Below are 14,051 nucleotides of genomic sequence, written 5' to 3' on the forward strand. Positions count from 1 at the left end.
CCCATTAACGATGAGATTTGAGTTTGGAACTATCAGAAAAAAGGATGGAAAATTTGAGATCCAGACATTGCTTTCTTTTTGTCAAGAGATTTGCAAAATATTTCCAGTTTTATGGACTCAGTCAGCTCTCCAGGTGGAAGTTTCCATAGAAGGTAGTAGATGAGAATGAAGAGACCATTCTAGCCCCCCAAAGCCCATGATTTCAGGCAGAAAGCTACACTCAGAAAATGGTCCAGTGAAGTTTTCCTGTGGGAAGAAGGTACAGTTGGATAATCAGAGAAAGGTAAAGGAAAACTCTTTATCCCATGGATTCTTTCAGACCTCTGGTAAGATTCTGGATAAGGATGAATCAACCAACAGTTCTTTTCCTGAACTTCAGTTTGGTTTATACCTTATGCCTGAGGTTAGTGTACCTACTTTTTCCATGGTCCCTTCCGTCATGGAGCTAATGGGATCTGTAGGCAAAAGTGAAAAAGACATATAAAATAAATTGTGTAGCCCAACTTGAACTCTCATATTTAACATTACGGGCTTTGGAACATTCCAGAATGCCTTGCAAAGTGCATGGCATGAGTCATTTGTCATTTTTGGAGGCATGTATTCAATCCATATGCTGTGAAGATAGCATGCATACTTCCAGTTAGCAAATGAGCCTAGCCAACCATCCAATGCATTTTTGTCTTTACCCATCCTTGTACAGACAAAAACTCATGTGAAGTCCTAGAACCTCTATTTCTTTTTTTTTAAAGCAGCCCTGCAAAAAGCCCACTGATTTATAAATGATTTTATTTCTCGATGTGTAGAATATTTAAGGATATGAATGGTCCTGAAATGCTTCAATTATCTTTCATGGAATGTTCTGGGGGAAATTATTCCTGAGATTCTAGAATATCACCATAGTAGTTGCTGACATCCTGGTACGTATTTCCAGTAACAGTTTTCTACCAGATATTTTAAGTGCCATATAAGCGTTACCACAGAGTGTATGAAAAAGCAGAGGTTGCTTTGGGCTCTGACAGAGCGAGGTTCCACAGTGTAAGTGGGACTAGAATTTGAAAATGGGTATGATTATCATAAGTAAAGGGGCTGAGGGACATCTGGAAGAGGTGGAGGCTGAGTAAGAGATGGTACATGAGCAGGAAAGGCCAAGTGTATTTCACAAGAGTTGCTTGGCTATGTGTCTACTAATGTCTTAACCAAGGGGCTTAAAGAACTCAAGACATCAAAGGAAGTGGCTGTAAGTGAGGTCACTGTTAACTTGGATGGGCCCTCAAAAGAATGAACTGGTCTATTGTCTTACCAAACTCTCCCACACCCACCGTTACAAATATGTTTGATCTTACTTAGATCAGTTCCTCACCTCTACTAAACACTCAGTAGATGTTGTGGAGTGAGTGAGTGAGTTATTTAATCCTGATGTCTGTTGTTTACAGCCTGCTTTCTTAGTTTGCCCAAATGAAATAAAGCAGTGCAGTGTTGTTGTTGTTATTATTAGCTGCCATCCACTTGGTCCCCAACTCATGGCTACCGCGTACACACTGGAACAGAGCACTGCCTGGTCCTGCGCCATCCTCATGATTGGTTTCAGATCAGACTGTTGTGATCCATAGGGTTTTCATTGGCTGATTTTCAGAAGTAAAACAGCAGGCCTTTCTTCCTAGTCTGTTTTAAGTCTGGAAGCTCCACTGAAACTTGTTTAGCATCATCGCAACACACAAGCCTCCACTGATAAATGGATGGTGGCTGTGCATGAGGTACCTTGGCCAGGAGTCAAACCCAGGTCTCCCACATACAAGGCAAGAATTCTACCACTGAACCACCAATACTCTCACATTAAAGCAGCTCAATAATTTTACCTTAAATACTTCCTCCTTTAATCATCCTTCATTTATTTGACAGCTGGACGCTGAGCAAGTGATTCGAAGATGAAAGACCTTGAACTTGTCTGTAGGAGCCATGTCCAGATTAATTTACTGTCTCCCAGCAAGTCTTCTCTATTGTAAATTATCCCTTTCCTTTAACCTTTACTAATACTGACCTCATAGGATAGTCTATTATATGGTACCAGTCCACAGCCTGAGGAGGCTATAAGATTGAGACCTCCAAAGTTCAGTAAATGGTAGGAAACACCTCTTCTTTCTGCTCCAGGAAACTTTGAATGGTTCCCATGAGCTTCTCTGGCCAAGTAGAGATGGAAACTCCTCTCAGCACAAGCTAGCAGGTGGTGTTCTAACACTGCACAGGAGGAATCAGCCTATGGGTTTTGTTTCTCTAGTTTACGATGGCAGATCACATGGCTGCCGGAGAGATGATGCAATTGAGGGGGGTCAAGAAACCAGGTTTTAAATCCTAGCCTGTCAATCATGTGTCATTTGACTCTGGATAAACACTCTTATGATTTTATTTTTTCATCTATAAACAGGAAGTTGTTAAAACAGCCCTACCCAAAGACCCTGAGGGACTGGGGTATAAAGCTAAAGAGATGATGGCTACAGATAGGCTTTATAAAGAATCAGGGCTGTCGAAACAGCACTGTTCAGTCAGATTTAATCATGACACATCTAGGCTCTGGAACAGACAGCTTGGGTTTGAATTCCAGCTCTGCCACTTCCTAGCTGAGTAACCCTGGGAAAGCTATTTAACCTCTCTGTGCCTCAGTTTTCTGATTGAGAATAATAATTATACCTGGCTCGTTGAGTCGTTGAGAGAATTAAAGAAGACACAGGGCTTTCCCTAGTCCAGAAAACACCTTCATATGAGTCAGAAAAAGTTATACCTTTCCAAGATGCTTTACTTCCATCTGTTGAAAAATCACCATAATATACTTATTATGTTTAAACAATATACTTTTCAACCATTTTCTAGGAAAAATGTTGTAATAAATTTATAATTCCATGTTAGGCGTAATCCCTAGATAGATTAGGCCATTGTGCAGTATCCAACCTGCACAACGACCCATGGCAGCCCTGGGTTAATGGATGTACAGCACCTAAGATATAGTTAGAGATAAAGCTATGTTGGCTATTTTTGTCGTTGTTACTGGCAGTTTTACTGTTTTCTTTGATTTGCACAAACAAATAACAATTGGTAATGTCTATTTGTACTCAGCAGCCAGAATTACTGTTGACTCTGCTTGTCCATAGCTATGCCTAGAAAACAGATAATAGTGGAAAAACCACTACATCTTTGGGAGGTGAGCAGTCCAAGTGAGGTGGCTCTACAAAAGCCTCTAGAGGAGCTGAGGAGGAACTGAGGTAGATTGACGGTGGCCATTGGGATATTCCCCTCAGTAGACAGGCCAGCATAGCTCCATGCTGTGAAGCAAAAACAGGCTAGGCCTCCACAGCTCACTGACAGAGAACCTCATAGACATCTGTTCTATGGCAGTTGGTTATGGCTGGTGCCCTGGAGCTTGGGGTGGAATGACACCATTCCAGAGTTGGTACTGGTGGAGCAGGCCCATGCTACTCCTTCTACATGGCAGGTGGCACCTGGTTTCCCTCCTTTGCCTCCTTTTCCCTCAAAAGAGTGATTTTGACTCTTAGCCTGGAGACCTGTAACATATTAGTTCTTAATGGGGACTAGGGGGTCTCGAACCCCTTCAAATATCTAACAGAAGCAGTGGATCTTCTTTCTGTCCCTCTTCTCCACCCCACCATAGATGTATGCAGAAATTTTTCTTACAAATTCAAGAGGTTTACCTAGCCCAATGATTTTCAACCTTAGCTGCACATAACAATAACCTAGGGAATTTTTAATATTCTCAACACGCAGGCTACACCCCAGACCAATTAAATCAGAACCTCTGGGGGTAGAACACAGACATCAGCGATTCTAAGGTGAGTCCAAGTTGAGAAGTGTCTTAGTCATCTACTGCTGCTACAACAGAATTACCATAAGTGGTATTTAACAAAGAGAAATGTATTTCTTCACAGTAAAGTAGGCTAAAGGTCCCAATTCAGGGCCTCAGCTCCAGGGGAAGTCTTTCTCTTTCTGTCTGCCTTCTCATCAGTGTTCTCCCAGACTAGGAGCTTCTCTGCGCAGGGACCCCGTGTCCAAAGGACATGCTCTGCTCCTGACACTGCTTTCTTGATGGTATGAGGTCCCCCTGTCTCTCTGCTCACTTCTCTCTTTCATATCTCAAGAGATTGCCTCAGGACACAATCCAATCTTGTAGACTGAGTCCTGCCTTACTAATACAACTGCCACTCATCCTCCCTCATTAACATCATAGAGGCAGGATTTACAACATATAGGAAAATCACACAATACCAGGAATCATGGCCCAGCCAAATTGATACACACATTTTGGGGAGGACATAATTCAATCCATGACAAGAAGCAAAGGCCTAGCCCCTTCTTTACCCAAGTCAGAGCTCTCTGATCCTCCTATGAAGGCTACTGATTCACTGAGAATAAATCTCCGTAGAATTGGCAGCCTCCTTGGGGTGATCGCTGGGATGTTTGGAAGACATATAATGGGCATTACATAATGGCAGGATATATGAGCAATGAACCTTGTTGGTTCACAAACTTCCAGGTAGTTTCCAGCCTTGCACCATCCCAGGAGAGCAGGGGAAATAAGCCAGGGGAGTGTCCACTTGAGAGATCAAGGCAGGGGGATATAGATAGTCCTTTTGAATGCCTAATCGGCATAGGAAATGGAAGAATTTTGAAAATCCATCAGACATGAGACTAAAGGCAAGCAAGGAATGTAAATAATGAGAACATCAGGGTTGAGGTTTCACACTTAATCTATAAACCCACCTTTAATAGACCCCTAGGTGATTATAAATTCACGGTGGCTTTCTTTTTATTGGGACTATATGCTGCACTCCACATTCCTAAAGGAACCCTTCCTTCCTATTATGCAGGTGTGTCTTATTTATTTATTTATTTACATTTAGGATACTGAGGAATTAAAAATAAAAAAAAGACCTGCCTTTTTATGAGCATTAACTATATACCATGCAAGGAAGCAATTGCCTGTATGTTATGAAATATTAAATCAAAATGCTTCCTGTTCCCAGCTGTCCCAGAGATAAATACAGGAGTATTTTGAAGCCCCTCTTGGAGATGTTTTGCCTGCAAATTTATAGTTTTGTCTCCATTTTCAGAAAGCCCTGTTTTCAATGACATATAGCACTCTAGGTAGTTTTTAAGGAGCAAACTCCTCTGGAGTTGCCTGTGTCGGCAACAACTCTTATGTAGATGGCACACGAGGGATGGGGCTTTGATCGGCTCCTTTAAGATGACAAATGGGCGGAGAGTGTTATTGTCTTTGATTGCACGCCTTACATCATCTGTATGTAGAAATAAGAGGGCCATACTTTATCTTTAGCCATTTTATAAATATTTAAGTCCTTATAGTTGCCTAAAGATATTAAAGCATATTTTATAGTAGTCAGAAGATAAATATTATATATAGCACAAGATACCAAACTAGTTTAATGAATTCATAATTTTCAGTTCACTTTTATTGGAAAGTGTTTTATGTTCCAAAAGTTCCATTTAAAGAATAAGATACCGTTTTGCTCCCTGACAACGCACCAAGCATTGGCCAGCATTATGGGGTCTCGGTTCCAATGTCGGTGGAAGCTTCTATTAGAAGGCAGTGAGGCAGGAAGTCGGGGCCCTGCGATACATATCCTCAATCTCTATGTTTAAAATATATATAAATAACTTCTTTTAAAATAATATTTTATTGAGTTTTAGGTGAGAGTTTACACAGCAAGTTAGGTTCCCAGTTGAGAATTTCCACACAGATTGTTCAGTGACATTAGTTACATTTATCACAATGTGTCAACAATCTCTTTGTGTTGTTTGTTCCCTTTCCAGTACTCTAGTTTCCCTGCCCCATTTTTGCTTTTGAGTAATTGTTGACCTTTTGACCTCGTACTGATAGTTTTTTAAGAAGGGCACCAATCTTACGGGTTGGGGTTGTTGTTGTTAGGTGCTGTTGAGTTGGTTCCAACTGACAGCGACCCTATGTACAACAGAACGAAATACTGCCTGATCCTGCGCCATCTTCACAATTGTTTGAGCCTGTTATTGCAGCCACTGTGTCAAACCATCTTGTTGAGGGTCTTCCTCTTTTTCGCTGACCTTCCACTTTACCAAACATGATGTCCTTATCCAAGGACTGGTCCCTCCTGATAACATATGTCCAAAGTACGTGAGACGAAGTCTTGCCATCTTCGCTTCTAAGGAGCATTCTGGCTGTATATTTTCCAAACCAGATTTGTTTGTTCTTCTGGAAGTCCATGGTATATTCAATATTCTTTGCCAACACCATAATTCAAAGGCATCAATACTTCTTTGGTCTTCCTTATTCATTGTCCAGCTTTTGCATGCGAGGCAATTGAAAATATCAAGGCTTGTGTCAGGCATGGAGCCCCGGTGGCGCGGCAGTTAAGAGCTACAGGTTGCTAACCAAAAGGTCGGTAGTTCAAATCCACAGCCACTGCTTGGAAACCCTGTGGGGCAGTTGTACTCTCTCCTGTAGGGTAGCTGTGAGTTGGAATTGACTCGACGGCAGTGGGTTTGGTTTTTTTTTTTTTTTTAATAGATGCTTCTGTCTGTTCTCACCTACGTATACACCTGTACCTACCCATATACTAATTTGCCTATACTCATCCATATGTGCTTAAATACTTTTTCACTTTGGTTGTGCTGTACTCACTAAACTTACAGTCAGTGCCACTTTTCCCATCACCAGTAATAATAAGTCTCTATGGTCTAAAATGTACTTTACCCTCCCCCCACCCCACCCACCAATTAACACTGGTCTCTCTATATTTGTCTATTCTTTTCTTCTTGTAAAAGAGGGATCATACAATATTTGTCCTTATATGCTTGACTTATTTCACTTAGCATTATGCCCTCCAGGTCCATCCATGTTATAATGTGTTTCGGGGACTCATTATTGTTTTTTATGGTTGCATAGTATTCCATTGTGTGAATATACCACAGTTTGCTTATCCATTCATCTGTTGATGGGGACTTTGGTTGTTTCAATTTATTTGCTATTGTGAATAAAGCAGCAATGAACATAGGTGTGTATATGTCTGTTCCTGTCATTATTTTTAGGACTCTGGAGTATATACCTAGGAGTGGGATTGCTGGATCATAGGGTAGTTCTAGTTCTAGCTTTTTGAAAAAGTGCTGTGCTATTTTCCATAGTAGTTGTACTATTTTACAGTTCCACTAGAAATGGATAAGGGTTCCAGTCTCCCCACATCATTGCCAACATTTGTTATCTTTTTTATGTCAGTGCCATTTTAGCTGGGGTAAGATGATATCTCATTATAGTTTTGATTTGCATCTCTCTAAATAGCTAATGATAGTGAACATCTTTTCATATGTTTGTTGGCTGCTTGGATGTTGTCTTAGTTATCTAGTGCTGCTATAACAGAAATACCACAAGTGGATGGCTGTAACAAACAGAAATTTGTTCTCTCACAGTTTAGGAGACTCAAAGACCGAATTAAGAGCGCCAGCTCTAGGAGAAGGCTTTCTCTTTCTTTTGGCTCTGGGGGAAGGCCCTTTTCATCAATCTTCCCCCCGGTCTCAGCGCAGGGACCCTGGGTCCAAAGGACACGTACCGCTCTCGGCTGTTCTTTCTTGGTAATAGGAGTTTTGTCTCCTCAGTGCTCTTTTCTCTCGTTTATATCTCAAAAGACATTGACTCAAGATACAACCTAATCCTGTAGACTGTCCTGTATCATTAAAATAACTGCCTCTAATCCTGCCTCATTGATGTCATAGAGGTTAGTATTTACAACACATAGGAAAGTCACATCAGATCACAAAATGGAGGCGAGCCACACAATGCTGGGAATCATGGCCTAGCCAAGTTGACACACATTTTTGGAGGGACACAGTTCAATCCATAACAGATGTCCTCTTTGGTGAAGATTCTGTTTATGTCCTTTGCCCATTTTGTGATTGGGTTATTTGTCTTTTTGTTGCTGAGTTGTAGTTTTCTATAGATTTTAGAGATTAGACCCTTACCAGATAAGTTGTTTCCAAAGATGTTTTCCCCCATCTGTAGATTGTCTGTTTACTCTGTTAATAAAGCCTTATAATAAGCATAAGTTTTTAATTTTTGTGAGGTCTCATTTATCTATTTTTTCTTCTTAATAAATTTGTTGTAAAGTTTGTTATCCTATTTTTACAAAAGATTAAGTCCCATAGTTTCCTCTCTGTGTTTTCTTCCAGGAATTTTATGATTTTAGATTTAACATTTAGGTCTTTGATCCATTTTGTTTAGTTTTTGTGTGTGGTGTTGAGGTATGGATCCTGTTTCATTTTTTCTGCAGGTGGATATTCAGTTTTGCCAGAACCTGTTTGTTTTATTATTAAAGAGACTGTTTCTGCCCCACTGAATGGACTTTGATTCTTTGTCAAAAATCAGTTGTCTGTAGATGGCTGGGTTTAATTCTGAGTTCTCAATTATATTCCACTGATCTGTGTGTCTATCATTGAACCAATACCAGGATGTTTTGATTACAGTGGCTGTATAGTATGTTTTGATATTAGGGAGTGTGAGGCCTCCTGATTTGTTCTTTTTCTTCGGTATTGCTTTGGCTATTCAAGGTTTCTTTCCTTTCCATAGGAAGATGGTCATTAGTTTTTCCATTTCAGTAAAGAATGGTGTTGGGATTTGTATCGGGATTGTGTTATATCTGTAGATCGCCTTAGGTAGAATTGACTATATTAAGTCTTCCAATCCATGAACGCAGGATATCTTTCCATTTTTGTAGGTATCTTTTAGTCTCTTGTAGTAGCATTTTATAATTTTCATTGTTTTATGTCTTTCATATCCTTGGTTAGGTTAATTCCTCGGTATTTTATCAGTTTGGGGGCTATTGTAAATGGTATTATTTTCTTTACTTCTTTTTTGGAGCAATCTTTGTTAGTTTAGAAGAACCCAACTGATTTTTGTGGGTTGATCTTGTATCATGCAACATTGCTAAATTCTTGTATTAGTTTCAGCAGTTTTCTTGTGGAATCTTTAGGGTCTTCTGTGTATAAGATCATGTCATCTGCAGATAGAGATAGTTTTATTTCTTCTTTTCTGATTTGGATACTTTTGTTTCTCTTTCTTGTCTTATTGCTCTGGTTAGGAATTCAGTACAAGGTTGAATAAGAGTGGTGATAATGACATCTTTGTCTCAATTTCTGTTCTCAAAGGGAAGACTCAGCCTTTCTCCATTGAGTATAACCCTTTCGTGACTCATATAACATACAGTATCCCACTGAGTTTTTATGTCTCTGGAGTTCTTCGGGAGTATACTTTTCTCACTGAACGTTTTTGCTTCCCTCCAGTGGGGGCTTGTGTACTGGGCAAACGTGAAAGAAACATTCCTTGAAGCAAAATAGCTGGGGTATTAGGCAAAACCAGAGGTGCCCCATGTACTCAAATGGAAGGGACCCCGCAATAAACCTTGCTACCCAAGACTGGTGGGCCAGATAGGCTCCCACAAATCAAGTATTTTCACATAATATTTCTCAAAATCTATATTACCAACCAAAAATTTAAACACACTCAAAGACCCAGGATGTATTCCACTACTGAAAACACATGGTAACCAACAAAAATTCAAATCGGAAAATAATCAGATCTTGAAAGGGATAATGTTGGCTGTTGGTTTTGCATATATGCCCTTATTTGTATTGAGAAATTTCTCTTCTATTCCTATTTTGCTGAGAGTTTTTATCAGGAAAGTGTGGTGAATTTTATCAACTGCCTTTTCTGCATCAAATGATATGATCATATAGTTCTTTTTCTTTGTTTTATTTGTGTGGTGGATTATATTTATTGTTTTTTAATATTGAGCCATCCTTGTAATCCTGATGTGAATCCCACTATATCATGGTGTATGATTTTTTTTTGATATGTTGCTGAAGTCTGTGGCTAGAATTTTGTTAAAATTTTTTGCATCTGTGTTCATAAGGGATATTGGTCTGTAATTTTCTTTTTTTGTGATGACTTTTCCTGGTTTAGGTATCAAGGTAATGCTGGCTTCCTAGGAAGAGTTTAATGGGGGTTCCTTCTTCTTCTATGTTGTTGAAGGGACTGAGTAGGATTGGTATGAACTCTTCTCTAAATGTTTAGTAGAATTCTCCAGCGCAGCCATGTGGTCCTGGGCTTTTTTGTTGTTGTTATCGTTAGGTTTTTTTGTTTTGTTTTGTTTTTTATGACACCTTCAGTCTCTTCTTTTGTAATGGGCCTGTTTAAAATTTTCTACCTCTGTTTGTATTAGTTTGAGTAGTATCATGGATTGAATTGTGTCCCTCAATTCAATATGCATATCAATTTGGCTAGGCCATGATTCCTAGTATTGTGTGATTGTGCACCATTTTGTCATCTGATGTAATTTTCCTATGTATTGTAAATCCTATCTCTATGATGTTAATGAGGTGGGATTAGTGGCAGTTATGTTAATGAGGCAGGACTCAATCTACAACATTAGATTTTGTCTAAAGCCATTCTCTTTTGAGATATAAAAGAGAGAAGCAAACAGAGAGACAGAGGGACCTCATACCACCGAGAAAGCTGCGCCGGGAACAGAGCACGTCCTTTGGACCCGGGGTCCCTGCACCTGAGAAGCAACTAGTCCAGGGGAAGATTGATGACAAGAACCTTTCTCTAGAGCCAACAAAGAGAGAAAGCCTTCCCCTGGAGCTGATACCCTGAATTTGGACTGCTAGCCTATTAGACTGTGAGAGAATAAACTTGTTTGTTGAAGCCATCCACTTGTGGGATTTCTGTTATAGTAGCACTAGATAACCAAGACAGGTAGGTAGTCTGTTTCTAGGAATTTGTCCATTTCATCTAGGTTTTTAAATTGTTGGAGTACAATTTTTAATATTAATCAGTTATGATCTTCTTTATCTCTATTGGATTGATTGTAATGTCACCAATTTTATTTATTAATTTGCTTATTTGCCTCTTCTGTTTTTTTTTGTTTTTTGTTTTTTTTTTGTCAATCTAGACAGTGGTTTGTCTATTTTATTGATCCTTTTAAAGATCCAACTTCTGGTTTTGTTGAGTCTTTCTATTGTTTTTCTGTTTTGTTTATTTCTGCCCTGATCTTTATTATTTCTTTTTTTCTGGTAGCTTTTGTCTTCTTTTACTCTTCATTTTCTATTTGTTCAAGTTGTCAGTTTATGTTAATGTTTTTGGCTCTTTCATCTTTTTTAATGTAAGTATTTATTGCAGTAAATTTCCCTCCAAGTACTGCTTTTGCTGGGCCCTAAAGGTTTTGATATGTTGTGTCTTCATTTTCATTTGATTCTAGGAATTTTTTAATTTCACTTTGATTTCTTCTATGTCCCACTAGTTTTTTAGTAGTTTATTACACCTACTCCTCACTTACCGATATCTCATTATCCAACTTTTTGCATTTATGATAATAGTAAAAAATCTATCCAGATTTTGCACATTAACAATGTATATCTGGCAATAACAAACACTGAGGTGCAAGGTGATAGTAAAGCTGGCTGTGATGGTTAAGGTTATGTGTCAACTTGGCTGGGCCATGATTCTTAGTGGTTTGGCAGTTCTGTAATGATATAATTTGGTAGTTATGTAATGATGTAGTCATCCTCCATTTTGTGATCCGATGTGATCATCCTCCATTTTCACAAAACAACCTGGTCTTTGGAACCTAGCCATGTCAATAAGTGGGAAAAAAAACTATTGCCATCGAGTTGATTCTGACTCATAGCAACCTATAGGACAGAGTGGAACTGCCCTATGGGATTTCCAAGGAGCAGCTGGTGGATTTGAACTGCTGACCTTTTGGTTAGCAGCAGTAGCTCTTAACCACTGCACTGCCAGGGCTCCTCATTAAGTGAGGAGTGGGTGTTTTTAGTTTCCATGTATCCCCCCGCCCCATTTTTCTTGTTGTTGATTTCTAGCTTCATACTGTTATGGTAAGAGAAGATGCTTTGTATGACTTCAATCTTTTTAAATTTGTTGAGACTTGTTTTGTGTCCTAGCATATGGTCTGTTCTGGAAAATGATCCATGTGCACTGGAGAAGAATGTGTATTATTCTGATGCTGGGTAGAGTGTCCGTGAGGTACAATTGGCTTATGGTTTTATTTAAGTTCTCAGTGTCCTTAGTGATCTTCTTTTTAGATGTTCTGTCTATAATTGAAAGTGGTGTGTTGAAATCCCCTTCTATTATTATGGAGTTGTCTATTTCTCCTTTCATATTAGTATTTGTTTCATGTATTTTGCTACATTGCTATTAGGTGCATATATATTTATACTTGTTATGTCTTCTTGCTGGATTGACCCTTTTATTATTATGGAATGTCCTTCTTTATCTCTTGTAATGGATTTTAATTTAAAGTCTATTTTATCTGATATCAGTGTGGCCACCGCTGCTTTTTTTTGTTTACTGGTTGGATGGAATATTTTTCTCTATCTTTTGTTTTCAGTCTGTGTCCTTATGTCTAAGGTGTGTTTATTATAGACAACAAAAGGATGGATCATGTCTTTTTATCCATTCTGCCACTCTCTGCCTTTTGCATGGGGCATTTAGACCGTTTACATTTAAGGTTATTACTGAAAATGAAGTATTACCTCACTCGTTTTACTATTTGTTTTTGAGTTTTTCGTATCTTCTTTTTTTCTGATTTTTCTGTTTTTGTTTGTATTTGGCTACTTTCTTGTGATGAGCTTCTTTGCTTTCTTCCTTCTTCAGAATGTTTCTTCTTGGTGATTTCTTAGTGGTTACCACATGTTACATTACACAATTTATGGTTGCAATGTTTAACATTTGAACAACAGTTAATGTACAACCTTAACGTAATAAGTCTATTCCTGATATGTTCCTCCCTCCCGCGTTTCTGCTGGCGTGTCTCCATTAACATCAATATACGACCTATATTCAATAAGTTTACTTTGTACTTATTTTTTACAAACTCGGTGTTTACTGTTTGCGGGATTTAGTTATTGAGTTTATTCCCTGAAAATATCATATACTTGGTCCTTATGCTTGCCTACGTTGTTGCATTGTTTGGAGGTCTCGTTCTCTCTCTGTCTCTCTTATTTTTTGTTTTGTTTTTTGTTGTTTTTTCCCTGTGTATAGATGAGAGTATTTACTTAATGCTCTTGCCTTTCCATTTGGAGTACTCCCTTGAGTAATACTTGGAGAGCTGGTCTGGTAGTGGCAAATTTCCAGAGCTTCTGTTTCTTTGGGAATGTCTTGATTGCCTCCTCATTTCTGAATGACAGCTTTGCTGGGTAAAGAATTCTTGGTTGTTTTTGTTCAGCATTTTATATATGTCACTCCATTGTCTTTTGTCCTCTAGAGTTTCTGGGGAGAAATTTGCACTGATTCTTATGAAAGCCCCTTGGTATGTTATATTGATATTGAGTTTTTCTCTTGCTGCGTTCAGAATTCTCTCCTTGTCTTAGGTTTTCAAGAATTTTATTAAGGTATGGTGCTGAGTTGATCTTTTTGTGTGTCTTCTAACTGGGGTTTGTGTAACTTTCTGTATTTGCAGGCTTGGTTCTCTGTTCAGATCTGGGAAATTCCCTCTTGGAAAATCATTTATATGCCTTTATTGTTGTCATGGTGCTCTGGGATTCCAATTAGATTTCTTAACTGAATCCCATGTTTCCTTTTTTTTCAACTTTTCTTTGTTCTTTTCTCTTGTTTCTCTTGAAACTTGATAAGCTCAGTTATTTTGTCTTCTAGTTCATTTACTGTATCTTCTCTCTGTTCAACTCTATTTTTGAGTATTTCTCTTGCTTTTTCTAATTCAGTTGTATTATTCTTCAGTTCTAGGAGTTCTCTCTGTTTTTTTTTATGTTTTCAGTTTCCTTGTTGAGTCTCTCATTTAGTTCCTCCATGTCACCTAGTCTCTGCTAGTTTGTTTTCTGGGTGCTTTTTGCTTTCTTTAAACATATTTAACACTATAGTCTGAAAATTATCAATTCTTTGCATTAGTCTGGCCTCCTTAGGAGAAATTTCCTCTTCATATTTTGCTTTTGATTGGTCCTTCTTCTTTTGTGATTTTATGTGTTTT

General features: G+C 38.6%; 1 protein-coding gene across 29 annotated transcripts in view; it reads left to right on the forward strand.

Annotated features, from left to right (window-relative positions):
* Positions 1-14,051, forward strand: part of KCNMA1 (potassium calcium-activated channel subfamily M alpha 1) — a 915,613-nt gene that overhangs the window by 804,495 nt on the left and 97,067 nt on the right. The gene's annotated exons all lie outside the window — the stretch shown is intronic.

This window comes from Trichechus manatus, unplaced genomic scaffold (genome assembly GCF_000243295.1).
Source record: "Trichechus manatus latirostris isolate Lorelei unplaced genomic scaffold, TriManLat1.0 scaffold00106, whole genome shotgun sequence".
Lineage (NCBI taxonomy): Eukaryota > Metazoa > Chordata > Mammalia > Sirenia > Trichechidae > Trichechus > Trichechus manatus.